At 35.3% G+C, this 16,903-nt stretch overlaps 1 long non-coding RNA gene across 4 annotated transcripts in view; it reads right to left on the reverse strand.

The window, feature by feature from the left end:
- The window catches only part of LOC112665572 (uncharacterized), a 100,729-nt gene that overhangs the window by 53,231 nt on the left and 30,595 nt on the right, over positions 1-16,903 (reverse strand). For 2 of the 4 annotated variants that reach the window (XR_007406433.1, XR_007406434.1), the window contains one exon: positions 14,045-14,105. This is a non-coding gene — a long non-coding RNA (uncharacterized LOC112665572). Of the gene's footprint in view, positions 1-14,044; positions 14,106-15,913; positions 16,365-16,903 lie in introns of those variants that run through there. The other 2 variants (XR_007406431.1, XR_007406432.1) reach the window with 1 other exon arrangement.

Here is a 16,903-nt window from a genome sequence, read left to right on the forward strand (position 1 = left end):
TTTTTTTTAATATGAAGCATGAATAGATGTCAAAAGACAGGGGAGAAGGGCATCCTGGGATTATGGACTGTAGAGACAAAAGCGTAGAGATGTAACAGTTCATAACGTCTAGTCTAAGAAAATAAAATAGGACTTTCTCTCAAAAGCAGCATAATAGGGTATTAGGAGTAACAAAAAGAAGTTAAAACAAAGGCCAATCATATATAAAACATGTCTATAAAACATGGGATGCACATTTATTCTTCTTCCTATACTAGAATAAGAGATAGGGTCGATACTATTTCCCTTCTCATTAAACAATAAAACAGAGTTCCAATTAAAATCCCTGTGAGTGAAGTCCTGAGGTGGAGAAGGCCATGTAGTGAGTTCCAAGAATAATGGAGCACATTATCAAAATGCTTGGACACCTAATCACTAAGGGCTCAGAAACTATAACTATATAACCAGCAAGTCGCCTGGTAATAGTGAGTATAAACTGACTGCAATGTCTGAGACTTTTAGATTGAAGTCTCTTTACCAAGACTCATGAATGTTTAACACAGTAATTAGTAAATTTGTTAAATAGAATTCTAAATACCACTATGTTTCTCCAAAAGTTGAGTAGTTTCAAATGGATGTTCTGGTTAAATATGTAGAAAACAGTCAGATTTTATTCCAAGGCGAAACAACTTGTGTTGGTATCCACGGTTCTGTATACACATAGTCTTTATGCAATGTAAAGCGATGTGATTTCCTGGCACCATCAACCATCACCCAAAGAAAACTTGAAGGCAGTCTTTTCATACAAAGAAGACTGTTTCTTGTTTTGAACTACAGGTGCCTATGGATTTCTTTGCTTATACTATACTCTTCTACTTCCTGAAATACTTGATAGAACATATGTATTGATTTATATTCTCCTATGGCTATTCCAGCAACGCTGCTCTGGTTGTTTTTTTTCATTTGCTTGTCAATTTGTATGACATCAGTTGTGCTCTGAGAGGTCAGGCTGTAGCATGGCATTTTTTTTTTTTTAATGACTGGATTGATGTCTTTCAATGATGGCAAGGATAATGATGCTGTCTTATGCTCTACATCATCCACTTTGCTAAGTCAGTGTCAACAAATGAATCTCTTAGAGAAGCAGAGGATTTGAAAATCTCCCAGAAATTTCAAAGATAGACTTCTCTGCTCATATGCTCCCCAATTTCTCATTGTCCTCTCCATCAGACATATATTCTCATAACACTGATTGTCACAGCGCAAAAAGAAAATGACAGTAAAAATAATGAAAATGGTGTTGAGGATATACTAGGTATTAACAGTTTCCATAGGGATGACATTTATGTCATTTATTCATCCTAGTAATTCAGTGATCACCTCAAAGAGGCAGCAATAGAGGCTTTAGACAGGTTAAGTCAATATCCCAAGGTCACATGGTGACAATGTAGCACGGCTGTGACTCAAAGTCAGGTCTGTTTGTTCCAAAATCCATGCTCTTCATCAGGGACACTCTTAGTCTCTTCCATTCAAACAAGGCTTTTCTGTGCCTGGGGTGGATGAGTCGGGGTGTTATCGCTATAGATCTCAGACTGCTGTTATTCCATATTCTTTCTAATGACATGAAGGATATATGTAGAAATTAGCTCAAAAGACTTCTAGGTGATGGGATGCCTGGGTGGCTCAGTAGTTGAGCATCTGCCTTTGGCTCAGATCGTGATCCTGGGATCCTGGGATCGAGTCTCGCCTTGGGTTCCCTGTGGGGAGCCTGCTTCTCCCTCTACCTATGTCTCTATCTCTCTCTCCATGTTTCATGAATAAGTAAATAAAATCTTAAAAAAGTCTTCTGGATGATGCTATTGTTTTTTTTTTAAGAAGAAATACAGAATATTAATAATAGAATGAGGTTAATGGAAAGAAGTGCAAGGGTTTAATCTAAACAATGAAATACAAAATAGAGAATGACTACTTGACACAAGCTAATCTGACAATGATCTAGAAATAAAACATATATGTGACTTGTCTTTAAAAACAGAGGAAAATAAAAGAGTTAAGATAATATATGGGATAGAATTGAACAGAGAGAGACTGACAAAATGAGCATTTTTCATATGCTCAGAAATGGTCAAGACTTTACTAGCATATTACCTGCAAATTTGGTTTACACTTACAGAAAAGATAGAGAGGTAAAGATGATTTAGAGAAAAAAATACTGGAAGATGGAAAAAATTGAAGACAGGAATTATGGGTAAATGTTAATGACATTTGAGTTGTTCAGTTTAGAGGAAAAGCTTGAGTAACACTTACAGATACCTAATATCATTATAAAAATTGCAGCTTTTTGTTGGTTTCTTCTTTTATAGAGGGTAGAAATATTAGTTTGTGTTTCAGATTTACTTCATTTTAGGCAAAGAAGTTTTCTTTTCTGAAAAGTTATATATATGTAAATTAAGAGTGTTTACTAAAATCAAACTATGAGCTAAAGAGAAAGAGGAATTCCATTAATAGATTCAAGTCTGAAAGAAATTAAAACTCTAAATTATTCTTCTTTATGGCATTGTGAACAAACCACAGGTCCCCCCAATCTCAACTTTACTCCCTCCAAAAAGCCTCTGTGAGTCAGTTTGAGCTATGACTGACATTATAAATTTTTCTAAAGCAATTGAAATGGAACAAAACCAGAACATCGAAATATTCTCCAAACCCAACTTGACCGACCTGATATTTCACTTGGTTTGAGTCCCTGGTGTAAAAAAAAAAAAAAAAGGAGTTTTTTAGAATCATAATTTAAATACACCAGACAGCTCTTCTATTAAAAAAAAAAGAAATCCTATGGTGGATGCTTTAAAAAAACAAACTTCTGTGAAATGAATAATCACCTACTGATCTATTTGTTTTGAAAATGTTGGGGGGGGTTCTGATTTAACTTAAACTACCTGATTATCTACAGGTTTTGACTATAATGATGTGGCCAAACTGGTTATAGAGAAAAGGAATTCAGTTACTATGCTTGACAACTGTATCCACAAAACATCCTTACACTGGAACTAATCTAACACTGTATCAATGATACTTGGATAAAAATAAATAAACAAACCAAAAAACAGTACAACTTTAATGATTATTTTGCATTAAAGATTGATTATATAATTTAGGTGATCAGTGGCATGACTTAATCTCTTTTACAGAGAGAAAAGGCTAGAAAATTGACATCTAAGACTCTCCATGCTTAGAAATTGTAGGAACTTCAAGAAGTCAGAATTAGCCCATTCATTTTTTTTTAGAGCTCTGCGTCAGTGTCCATTATGGTTATGCTCGTAAGATATGTGTGCTAGCTCCTTCCCCTTTTACCGCAGGAAAACTGGGCAGCCCTTCTGGAGAGCAGCCTCAGCCAAGGTAGTGGATGCCATGATTAGTTTTCCTTTACCTCACCACTGGGACGTTCCTTAATACTTTATAGAATTCCTTCCCTCAAGCCCGTGTCCCTTACTTCTCATGGAAGTAAAATATTGCATTTATTTTTAAGAGACATGGAAATGACCCTCTTTTATCTTGTTCTTGGTTTTTGTGTCTTTGAATTTCACTCCCTCATGGGGGCCTGGGGATATTAGAACCTCATTATTTAAGCTTTGAGTTACTTAGAGGCTAATTTAAATCAATCTGCAAACAACAGCAAAGCGTGTATGTTAGGAGGGGGTGATGATGGTGGTGGTGATAAATCAGGGATGGGTAAGTGTAACTTCTCTTCCTAAGGTGTGAATCCATTTACCTTTATTCCCTAGAGGGGCACATGCTAAAAAGCCGCTAATAGAATGTCTCCTTCTATCTATTTCATCCCTCTACCTATTAGCCTAATTGTAGGTCTGGATCCACAAGGAAATGATTAGGGTTTAGGGAGGGATCGGCTGCTCAGATAGACAGTAGACAAGAAATATGAAACCAAGAGAAAAAAAATGGGGTCTGAGAGTTTTCCTGACCCTGAAAAACAGGAAGGCTACTTTATAAAACAGAAGGGCAGGTACACATGGGGACGGTGTCAAATGTACTGCCAGACAAATGACATTCAAAATATTTATGAAAAGGAGGCCTTTATTCCAAAACAAGCTGTCTGGACCTGGACAAGTTATTTAAGCTCTCCTATGAGGTTTCCCTAATATGATCAATAAGGAATTATCTTTACCCAGTAACATTATTTTGTGGATTGACTAAAATATAAAAATAAGCTGATGCCATACCTGAAGCATAATAGATTCAGGGAATATTAGTTCTTTTCCTTTTCATGAACTTAATGGTTAAAACACCAGAGTGCATAATAACAATTTTATCACCCACTTAATGAGTGTCATTAAGTGACTGTTAAATGCTAGGAGCTTTACATATTTTGCCTGTGTTGTATAATTTAACTCTTTAACCAACAATCCTGTCAGGTAAATGTTATCAGCTGTTTGTTGTTGTTGTTTACAGATTAATTAATTGAGACACAGAGAAGGTAAGTAACTTGACTAAAATCTCACAGCTGGTAAATAGTAGAATCAAGATTTGGACCCACATACTATGACATAATAATATTATTACAAAAAAATATATTATTATACTTTTTCCCCCAAAATCTGCTAACCAAGCATGCATAATTCCCTCTAGGGAAAGGATCAATACTCTAGATTTATCAAACAGAAACAGTATTTTTCACACAAAGATCAAGAAGACTGATTTTTCCCCCCAAGTTACTTTAAGAAACCTTGAGCTATCTGGGTAATCTAGAAAAGATCTGGTCATTTATTCTGTGAGTATCCTGACCTTTAATGCTACACTGCAGTAATATAGTGTATATTCTTTGGTATCTGATTTTTTTTATCACTCAACAATATATTAGTGAAGTTCATTTAAGTTGTGCAAGTAACTGTAGCTTGTTTTCAATTATGAATAGATTTCCCGGGGAAGAATATATCCTAACTGGATATGTGGAAAGTTTTCAGGTACAGCTATGATGAATAATGATGTTATGAATATTCTCGTTCCAATCTTTTGGTGCATATGTGCTTGCATTTCTGTGGAGTAGAATTGTTGGATTATAAGATATGTGTATGTTCAGCTCTAATAGATGCTACCAGTTTTCCAAAGTGATACTTTGACCAGCCCTGAGCTCCAGTTGTCTACATTCCCATCAATTGTTATTTTAAGTCTTTTTCATTTTAGCCATCCTGGCAAGCATGTAGTGGTATTGCACCATGGTTTTAATATGCGCTTCCCTGATGATGACAATGAAGTTGAGTGTTTTTTTATATATTTATTGGCTGCTAATGAAGTATTATTTCGATCATTTTTTCTATTCAGTGGGTCATCTTTTTATTGATTTGTAGCACTTCTCTATATATCCTGTATATGAACACTTTGTTAACTTAAAGATGGTAAATGTCATCTTTCTGTGGCTTGCCTTTGTCACTCTCTTGATGTCTTTTGAAAAATTAAAGTTTTTACTTTGAATACAGTCCAATTTACTATTTTCTTTTTCCTTCAAGGATAATGTCTTTTATACTCTGGTTAAGAAAACTTTCTCTCCCTTCGGTTATGCATACACTCTCATATTTTACATTAGAACATTATTGTTTGCCTTTCATGTTTGGATCTACAACCTATCAAAAATGGATATTTGCATATAATTGAGGTAGAGGATATTTCAGTTTGTCCGTATTTAAGTCCAATGGTCCCAGCAATATTTATCAAAAAGATTATTATTTTTCCGTGGTTGTATAGTAACACCGCCATCTTCAATATAGTATCTACATATGGGTGGGTCTGTATAGACTCTTTTTACTTTTTTCCAGAGACCTATTTGTTAATCCTTGAGCCTATATCACATTGTCTTAATTATTGTCACTTTAAAATATGTCTTGGTATCTGGTGTCTAGGAGAACAAATCCTTTTACTGGTTTTCCCTCAAATGGCTCCTAGATAGCCTTGACTTTGGTAGCCTTTTAATAGAAGTTTTAGAGTCAACCCTTCAAAATCTGCTGAAGTTATTAAAGAAATGCTTTAGGATTTTTTTTTTTTTTTTTTTTTGCAGGGGTTGTGGGAATTGCATTAAACCATTGGGTAGAACCATTGGGTATGGTCCATTTGGGTAGAACTGACATCTTAACAAAATTAATTTTTACATTTCATAAGCATGTATATCCAATAGTTTATTTATTTAGGTTTTCTTTGATTTCTGTGCTGTATACTTTATAAATTTCCATGTAAGCATCTTACAGGGCTTTCTATAGATTTATTCCTAGAAACTTGGTTATTTGGTAAGACTGAAAATGATATTTTTTAAAACTTCAACTTCCCATTTTGTTAGCAAGTCACCACAATGCAATTGATTTTTTGCATATGGATCTTTCCCCAGCAATTTTGAAAAGCTGCTTATTGAATTCTCTTTTTTTAAAAAAATATTTTATTTATTCATGAGAGACACAGAGAGAGAGAGAGGCAGAGACATAGGCAGAGGGAAAAGCAGGCTCACCGCAGGGAGCCAGATGCAGGATTGATCCTAAGACCCTGGGATCCTGACCTGAGCCAAAAGCAGACGCTCAACCACTGAGTCACCCAGATGCCCCTATTTGAACTTTCTATATAATCTTATTTTCAGTGAAAATAATAATTTATTTTTTTCTCTTTCAATCCTTACACCTCTTATTTTTCTTATAGCACTTCCATGATGATTTTGAGAAGTTGTGATATTAAGCTTCTTATTCTTATTCTTGAAATTTCAGAATTTATTACCATAAAATAAAGTGTCTGCTGAAGGTTTTTTGAAGATATTGTTATCAGATTAAGAAAGTTTATTTATATTTACAAGGAATTTTTAAAAATCACAAATGTATATTGAATATTTGCAAATGGTTTTTACGAATATTGAGATAACCATATTTTTTTCTTTCATGATTCCTTCATGTGCTGAAGTATACTGATTTATTTTTTAATATTAAACCAACTTTGCCTCTTTGGTCTAAACCCAAATTAATCATGATGTATTTACCTTGGCATGGCTTGCTAATACAATGTTTAAGAATTTTGCTTTTGCTTCTATGTTCATGAGTTAGATTTGTCTGTAATTGCCCCCTTTCCCCCTGCCAATGTCTTTGTCAAGTTTTGTTACAAAGGTAAAAGTATTTATTTACCAAGTTTATTTATTTAATGGTCACTATAGTGTTATTAATGTTTTTGATTTCTTCTTTCATCTTTGGTAATTCTATGTATATGCATTTTTATTTATTTATTTGAGACAGGCAGAGAGAGAGCATTATGGGGGTTGGGAGAGCATGAGAGGGAGAGGGAGAAGCAGACCTCCCCACTGAGCAGGGAGCCCTATGCAGGACTTCCATCCCAGGACCCTGGAATCACGACCTGAGCTGGAGGCAGATGCTTAACTGACTGAGCCACCCAGGTACCCCAGTAATCATATATTTTTAAGTAAATTGAAATTTTTTGATGTTTGTAATCTAAGTTCATTTTCTTTAAGTTGCTTATGATTATAGTGATCATATAATTTATAATCCTACTGGAACACTTTTGAGATTGAGAAGGGAAGTGCAAATAATTAAAATTGGGTAATTTTTTAGATATTTATTTCTTTACCTAAAACAGTTTGCTGTACTTATAAAATGGTTTTACTGACAATCTATTTTCAAAGATAAAAGCCATTCTATAAAATATAAAGAGCATATCTATTTTTATTAAAACAAGTCTTCATACTGAGTATCGAAACATTATAAAATGACATACAAATATTTGTTTTTAGTAAATATTCATGTTACCTAGTTGGTTTCTTGGCTGTGCTTATCACTGATATTACTTTGTCACTGATATTTTTCTGAAGAATATATTTTTTTACAATACTGCCTTACTATTTTTAATTTTTTCATAGCATTTCCTGTGGTGTTTTCAAAATTGAGTCTCATCCTTCTAAATTTGAAGTTGTTGACAATTTCAACTGATGTTTTTCTATAGATGGAGATATTTTCAATTGAGAGCATACTTTTGCTACAGGTGTTGAGGTACTTCAAAGATCATAGTTTTCAAGAATAAATTTTTTTCATAAAGAAATGTGTAAATATATCAGTCCACATATTTTCACAGATTATGTCTCTTCAATTTAAAATACATCTCTCTAAAAATGTTTTTGCTTAGCAAGATTCATCAAACAAGTTGTCTATGATTACGATTCTTTGAGCATTTGCTAAATTTATATGCTGTAAAATTGTAGGCCTTTTCAATTTCATTCCACTCTAGTTCAGAATGTAAATTTATCCAATTTAAAATAGAAGGTCCATCAAAACATTCTTATGACAAGTGGACATATCACAAATCTCAATCATAATGTTTTAATGTTAAATCTCACACACCATTTGAGTTCTCATATTTAATTTCTTCCGTTCCTCCTTCCATTATTAATGAAGGGATACATTCGTATTTCTCTCTAAAAAATTTGTTACCTAATTGCAATTAGTAATTCTAAGAACTAAAGCTTTCTGTTGTTCCACTTAATGAATATTTTCATTAAAGATTTACAATTGATTTTGGAAAAATAAAGACAAATTTCAGAAGTCTTATTTTTTAAGAACTTCAAAAGCATTGTAGGTCATTGAGGTTGAATTACTAAATAGTTTTTCTTCAAAGGCTTGAACATTTCTAAAATCTGATAGTGAGTGGCAAAGGCAGCACGTGTGTTTGGCTATGGTGTATGTATATTTAAATTTAATAAGTTTATCACAAAATGTTGGTAGTTCCTTGTCAAAATTTATATATATCTGTAAGTATTGACAACTGGAGCTTTGATTTCAAGTAGTAGTTTCTTGAGTGTAATTTTAAATTATGTGTATAGCACAACTAATGACTAAGACACAAATTTGAAATTAAGAATTTTACCTTGTATTGGTGTCATGTTTCACCAAAATTTGTATTTTTATCACAGAAATGAATAATCTTGTCTTTATTGTTGAACTTTTAAAGAAAATTTATAATAGCATTCACAAAAATGTCCCATTCTGACTTTCAACAGAATAAACTTCCAAGCATTTCACTCTGTGTAAACAACAGAAGAGTTGTTGAATTAACTGATTTTCTATTTGAAGTGTCTGATGACACTAGAATAAAGCCAGTGCTTACATGTTTAGGAAGTTAGAGAACTAATGGAGCCAATATATTCATAGCTGTCACTTTACTTTTCATATGAGTGCAAGGAATCTTATGTTAACAAAATGAGTGGAATTAATTTAGACCAGTCATTTGATCTAAATGGAAAGTCATGATATATAAATATACCTTTTGCAGCTGCTTTTGCTTGTTTTGGTTTTCAGAAATAATCTCAAATATTAATTTTGTAGTAAGATAGTGATACGCTAGTAAATTTGTATCTTCTGTCTTTTTTTGTGTGTGTAGCAGGAATAACATTGACTCCCATGATGACTGGGTAAATGTAAACTCCAATTTGTGTAGTCCAGATGTTTATCAGCAACATTCTTGAGAAACTGAAATCCAGAATTTATTTTTACCAAATATGCTTTTTGAAATTCAAAAATATTTTTTAGAAAGTAAAAAAGCATCACCAAACAGTAAAAGAAACATATAGATAGTTCTACATGTTACTCCAGTCAGTGAATGACAAAACCATTATAGCAAGAGAGTTAAGATTTTTCTAGCCCATACCCTTTCTGGCAGGGCTGCACAGCTGTTTTCCCACATAAATTCCTCATGTAACCTGTAATTTTTCACTTTTCTCATAGACTCCACCTCTGCAAGCCTGGTGGTTTCATGCATCTCATAGTCTCAGCATGAATCATGGCATAACTCACTAGAATGCCAAGTAGCCAACAGGGGCTGTCAGATGACTAGTCTCCTATCTTCCCCGGAGCCCAGCGTCAGCTGGTGCTGTCCTCCTGCAAAATGAACTAATTTAATCAGTGAGTGCCTTCCTTGCTGCCTGTGAAGGGAGGTGTTTGCTGCACTGAGTCTGGTTAGGGTTAGTTTATGATTATAAACATCTTCAGTTTTATAGTGAGAACCTTGTTCACTAAACGTACATTTCTTTCTTTCTTTCTTTTTTTTTTTTTTTAAGATTTTATTTATTTGAGAGAGAGAGAAAGCACAAGTGGGCCATGCGGGGAGACACAGAGGGAGAGGGAGAAGCGACTCCCCACTGTGCAGAGAGCCTGATGTGGGGCTGGGTTCCAGGACCCCTGAGATCATAACCTGAGCCCAAGGCAGACGTCTGCTTAACCAACTGAGCCACCCAGGTGCCCTGAGCGTACATTTCATACACCACTAGATAAAGCCACAGTAGACGGTGACAGTACAAAGAAGAGGTCTACACAATCCATCCAGATGATTTTATTATAAGTACTAAAAGTAATGTTTTGTCACAAAAGGCAACTCAAGTGAAAATAGGAAGCAGTTGGGATATCAGGTCAAAAAGTATAAACTAGACATGTAGTCACTTTACAAATAATACTCTGCTGAGTTCTTTCTTTGCTTTCCTCCTCCTTCCCTCTCATTCCTCCTTTCCTTTCCTTTCCCACCCTGGAAAATGTTAAGCATATGCTAAATTAGAGAGCTGGTACTCATCTCACAGCTTTGACAATTTTTAACACATGCCAATTTATCTCATCCATATTCTTCCCACTACCCCCTTCCCCTGGATTATTTTAAAGCAAATCTCAACATCATTTTATTGCCTCTGATGATTTTTTCAGAGGTTCGCAGGCTCTTCAGCACTGCTGCTCCCTTCTCCATTTTTGGCATTGCTTATTTGTACCTTCTTTCTTCTTTTCTTGGTAGTCTTGTCCAGCATTGATTAATTTCGCTATATTTTTTTAATGAAACTTCCTTCTTTATTAGTCTATTTGTTTACTATTTCATTAATTTCTTTTATCTTTATTAGTTTCTTCTGTTTACGTTCTTTTGTTCAATTGGATATTCTTTTCCTAATTTCTTAAGATGTATGATAGCTCATTTATTTTCAGACTTGCTTCTTTTCTAATAAATGTATCCACCATTGTAAACTTCTAAATATGGCATTAGTGGCATTTCACAAGTTTTGATATGTAGTTTTATTTTCAGCCAGATCAAAATCTTTCCCAATTTTCATTGTAATTTTTTAAAAGATTTTATTTCTTTATTAATGAGAGACAGAGAGAGAGGCAGAGACATAGGCAGAGGGAGAAGCAGGCTCCCTGTGGGGAACCCGATGTGGGACTCGATCCCAGGACCACAGGATCACAACCTGAGCCAAAGGCAGATGCTCAATCAATGAGCTACCCAGGTGCCCCTATAGTCAACTAAGAAATTGGTTAATCATGTTATTAAAATCTTCTACCTCCTTACTGATGTATTTTCTTGTCTACTTGTTATATTTATTATCTTGCTGTGTTAAAATCTCCCTCTTTAATTATAAACTCATTTATTTCTTTTTATTTCTGTCAGCCTTTCTTTTTTTTTATTTTTTTTTATTTTTTTATTTTTTTATTTTTTTTTAATTTATTTTTTATTGGTGTTCAATTTACTAACATACAGAATAACACCCAGTGCCCGTCACCCATTCACTCCCACCCCCCGCCCTCCTCCCCTTCTACCACCCCTAGTTCGTTTCCCAGAGTTAGCAGTCTTTACGTTCTGTCTCCCTTTCTGATATTTCCCACTCAGCCTTTCTTTATATATTTTGAGGTTATGTTCTTAAGGTACATGACACTTATAATTGATATCTCTTTCTGGTGAATTAAGCTTTTTACCTTAAAGAAAACAGCCTTTTAGAAATCTTTTATATTTTTTTCTTAAAGTTTACTTTGACATTAAATAAATTTGCCTAATATACCTTCGTTCTTCTGGTTAGTATTTATACAATATAATATCCTCATCATTGAAATTTCAAATATTCTGTGCCACGATATTCAAATTTGTCTCCGATAAACAGAAGAGTAGTTTTTTTCTTTAAATCTAGCCTGGAATTTTCAAGTAATTAGAGCATTAGACCATTTAAATTCAAGATAATTGCTTTTATATTCAGTTTTATTTTATTTTATTTTATTTTATTTTATTTTATTTTATTTTATTTTGATTTCAGCTCAGGTCATGGTCTCAAGGTCATGAGATTGAGCCCCATATCCTGCTCTGTGCTCAGTGAGGAGTCTGCTTCTCTCCTTCTCCCATTGCTGCTCCCTCCCTGCCCCTGCCATTGCATGCATGCTCTAGCTCACTCCCTCTAGAATAAATAAATAAATCTTAAAAAAAAAAATAGGAAAGTGATGGATGTCACATATAGCTTTCATTACGATTCTTAAATGTATTCATGGCCCCTAGAAAACCAGGAGAAATACAAATTTCTGGGCTCTGTTTATGACATTCTGGATTTATACTAGACCTGGTTTGTAAATGAGCTCAGGTAATTTGTCCTGGGGAATTATAGAAATAATGGAATAGGGCCCCTTGGTAATCCCTTTGCAGTGACAATGTGCTTAGTATATTATGGTGACTAATGTTGCCTTGCCACCAACCAGCTAGGGACCACTGTAGGGAGAAAACTTTATTCCGAAGACAGCTTAACATCCAGAGTAATGTACCAGATGTCCCAAAGCCAGAGTCTATAATAAAGTTAATTTAGTTAAGACTCAAATCAAGACACTATCTCTATGAAAAATAATTAGTTGTATTTAACTTAAACTGTAGAAATTGTGCTTTTTTCTTACGCTATTTAAGTTAATAATGTGAGTTACATAAGGTGGCCGTTTTGATACTGCTTTCCCATCAATGAAAAATATTTGCCCATCACATTAAAGCTCCATTGAATGTATACTATGAGACATACAGTAATATTAATACTATGCATGATATTTCTCATTGATCTTCACCATAATATTACAGAGTAGGCATTATAAGGAAAATGAGGCAGAGAGAGATGAACTTAGTCATGATTACAGAACTAGTGAGTAGCAGAGCCAATATCTGAAGTCAGGTTTATCTATTCCAAAGGCTATGATTATACTAACCTACAACCCCGCCTCCCCAAATTATGAGACTTTATGGACGTGTTGGAAAGAAAATGTGGTGTGGGATTTATTTAAAGCCTGAATTTGGTATATTCATCTTTATTTTTTTCATTACCAGTATTATCATTCAGGGCTGGACAATGGCTGCTACCAAAGATATCTAGCTTTGGGATGGATAATGTTTCACCATAAAAGCATTGGAAAGATTTGAGAGGGCTTCTAACAAAGTTTCTGAATGCTATGCACATTTCTTCAGAACTGTAGAATACATAAATAAAACATAGATCTGGTCTGTAACAATGAATTTACTTTAAAATGACAAAGAAAGCTGTGAGTCTCAAGAATATAATATTACAAGAAGACAAGAGAAGCACTGTCATTTAGGGCAGAAGAAATTACAAGCAAACAAAAAAGATATCCTAGAGCCAAGAGGTGTGAAATTATGGATAGAGGAAGAGAAAAAGGGATGAAGGAGAAGAAAAGGTGGAGAAAGTCAGAGAGAGAGAAAAAAAAGAAAAAGTACGAAGAGTAAGGGAACTTAATCCAGCATACATCTATGGAAGAAGTCCAGGGATTTATTTTTTATTTATTTTATTTTATTTTATTTTATTTTATTTTATTTTATTTTATTTTTATTTGTTTATTTTTTAAAGGTTTTATTTATTCATTCATGACAGACACACAGAAGGGGAGGGAGAGAGGCAGAGACACAGGCAGAGGGAGAAGCAGGCTCCATGCAGGGAGCCTGATGTGGGACTTGATCCCGGGTCTCCAGGATCACGCCCTGGGATGAAGGCGGCGTTAAACCGCTGAGTCACCCGGGCTGCCCAAGTCCAGGGATTTAAATATTGACTGTCTTTGTGGGAAGTTAGTAACATTTAAATATTAGGTTCCCCCACTTACAAGAAGAAGGGAAAAGCTTGATTTTTTTTCTTTTTGTTTTGAGGACATGGCCCTATGTAATTACTGCTATATAAGTATTAACCTGTATTTTGTGTATTCCTTTAAACATAATCATACTTTTCAGTTCTTAGCAGACTTACCATGTTTGAAGATATAACTGAGCTTGATTTCACACATTGCAGAGTAACTGGAATCTTCTTCCTTATGTCAAAAATTAAGTTAAAAACAAAAAAGAAACAAAAGAAGATTAAAAATGTGGAAGCCCAGGGGTACCTGGGTGGCTCAATTGGTTAAGCACCTGACTCTTGATTTCAGCTCAGCATCACGATTTCAGGGTCATGGCATCGAGCCCAGTGTCAAGCTCCCTTCTCAGCAAGGAGTCTACTTGAGACCCTCTCTCTCCCTCTCCCATTGCCCCCCCCCCCACCTGTCATGCTCTCTCTCCCTCTCTCTCTTAAATAAACAAATAAATCTTAAAAAAAAAATGTGAGAAGCCCAGAGTTAGACATTAACTTGGGTCACCAGCTAACGAGCCTGTTTGAGAAATGAGCTATTTCTTCACTTTGTCTAAACTTATTGTGCATTCATTAAAATGACAGAAATCTCCATGTTCCATGAACATTCCTTTCATGGCGAGGTGTGTCTCAATGATGCCATAGCAATACAATAAATCAGTGAAAACAGATTGGCGTTAAATCTGCCGAAAACAGATTGCTGAAAACCACAGTGGTAGGGAGGTCAAGCTAGGTAGGTGGCCTGCTTCCAGACGTTATTCAATAAAGTAAATAAAGGAGCTGGGCAAAACCGGGGGAAGCCGTAATTCTCAGGCTGATAAGAGGTACAGGTCAAGCTGACACTGACATGACCTAGCCTTGTTTCACCTTCGCTCAAGTGTTCGAGAAGCGCCACTTGCTATTTATTTCATTTACTCTAAGCTACTCGCCCCACTGGAACTGGATTAAGTTACAACTGTTGCGTTTCTCTTGGAGACCTTGGAAAACTGTGCCCCACAGCTTTTCATCGGTGTCTCAAATGGGACTGCCAATAGTGAAGATCTCTCGGGGAGAAACATGTCATCAAAAATTGCAAGTTCTCAGTCACACCTTTTAATGGAAAAAAAAAGTTTCTCCTCCCACCGCACCCCAGCTTCTGCTCTTAGCAGGGAACTCTTTAAACCAAACAAACAACTTCGAAAACCTCTCCAGGGTCCCTCTTACCCTTGTCAGAACTGTATTGCCCACTTTTGGGCTATAAGATCTGGTTTTCTTCCCAGTCCCTGGTGGTCTTGGCAAAACCTCATGCAGGTTCCCATGCCACACACCCATGGAGGAGATTGTAGGGCTTGGTGGTTACAGGGAATGAGCCAGGGAGTCTTACATTTTAGTCTCTGCTGAGCAACTCAACTCTCTGACCCTGCAGATGAGTCACTTGGATAGCATTGACTGAAAGGGAGAATTTGGGGGCAAATATAGGAACCTTCTCTGAAATCCAGATGCTGTTTGTGAGCTGTGTTTTCCCAGATCAAATAAACAAGCACCAAAAGCAGTCATCCAGGCCCCATGGAAAAAATATTATGTGCCCCAGATGCTTTCATGGCTAGTGGGTGGCTAAATTAGGCTCTTGTTTTGTCTAAAGGCATTTGAGTATATAAAAAAAATTACATAGCAAATATCTGGTGTCCTGACTCTCTCAAATTATGAAAACTACTGGTTTTATAATATGTCAGTGGCAAAGAATAAACATAAATTAAAATCCACTTTACCAATAAAACATGTTGCTTGCATATTATAGAAAAGAAAAAAAGCATCAAGTCAAAACATTGTGATGTCCTAGACCGTTACTCACAGTCATGCTATTCTGGGGTCACACTGCAATCATCATCAGCTGTTACAATGGAAATTTGAAGACCTTCAGGTTTCTCAGAAGAAAAGTTGCACAGGGTTTGAGATTTCTTGTAAAACCTTCAATCTTGCTGAAAAAAAATCCCATCAAATACCAATTTCTGTTAAGTGGGTAGGAGACATTTAAACTCTTCAAAAATTAAAAAAAAAACTCTTCATCAAGGATTGTTTTCTTTTGTTTATTTCTTTTAAGATTTATTTCTTTATTTATTTGAGAGGGAGAGAAAGTGGGGGAGGGGAGAGGGACAGAAAGAGAAGGGGGGAGAATCTCCAGCAGACTCCTGGCTGAGCAAGAAGTCCTGAAGCAGGGCTGGATCTCATGACACTGATGTTATGACTTGAGCAGAAACTAAGAGTCGGTCACTTAGCCTACTGAGCCATCCAGGCACCCCTTGAGGGTTGCTTTCTTTTAGAACATTTATTGGGTTTGGATGTTTACTTCCCTCCAACTGTGAAGCTCCAGGATAGATGCTCTGGAAATCTCCAAAGAAAGTCAGACTCAGTCATCCCAGACTTTCTTAGTTCCCATTTCTTCTTTTTCATCCTCTCAGCCAGACACCTGGGAAATGCAGGGATTACCTCCATCTAGCACCTCTTTCTTACCTTTTCACATCATGGAAGAAACCTTCTGTGTTAAGCAAATGTTTTCCTCCTCATCATCAATGCTTCCTCTCTTCTTCTTTATTATCTAGGGGATGCTTCTTGGTTGATAATCTTTGGGTTGTCCCTTGCCTATAAGGCAGGGTGTTCCCTACTTTCCCTTCGGTTTTCAAGGTCTTCTCTGAAGGCCATCAAACATCAGCCCGCATTCTATCATCTTGGCAATTATATTAATGGAAGAAGATTTGATGTAGATGTGAAATAAAAAGGGGATTAAGAGGTAGATACATGGAATGATAATCTTGGGTACATCAATAAGTTTTGAGAGGTAACTTTTCCCTTTTGAGGATCTATTTTTCTTATTGGCAGAATTATATTTATATAATATATTATATAGTATATACATAAATATATAAATATATGAAGTATATTTATATAATGCAAATATATCATATAATATAAATAGATTATATACATAGAGAGAGACAGAGACAGAGA

The sequence above is a fragment of the Canis lupus genome, chromosome 27 (genome assembly GCF_003254725.2).
Source record: "Canis lupus dingo isolate Sandy chromosome 27, ASM325472v2, whole genome shotgun sequence".
In the NCBI taxonomy this organism is placed as follows: Eukaryota; Metazoa; Chordata; class Mammalia; order Carnivora; family Canidae; genus Canis; species Canis lupus.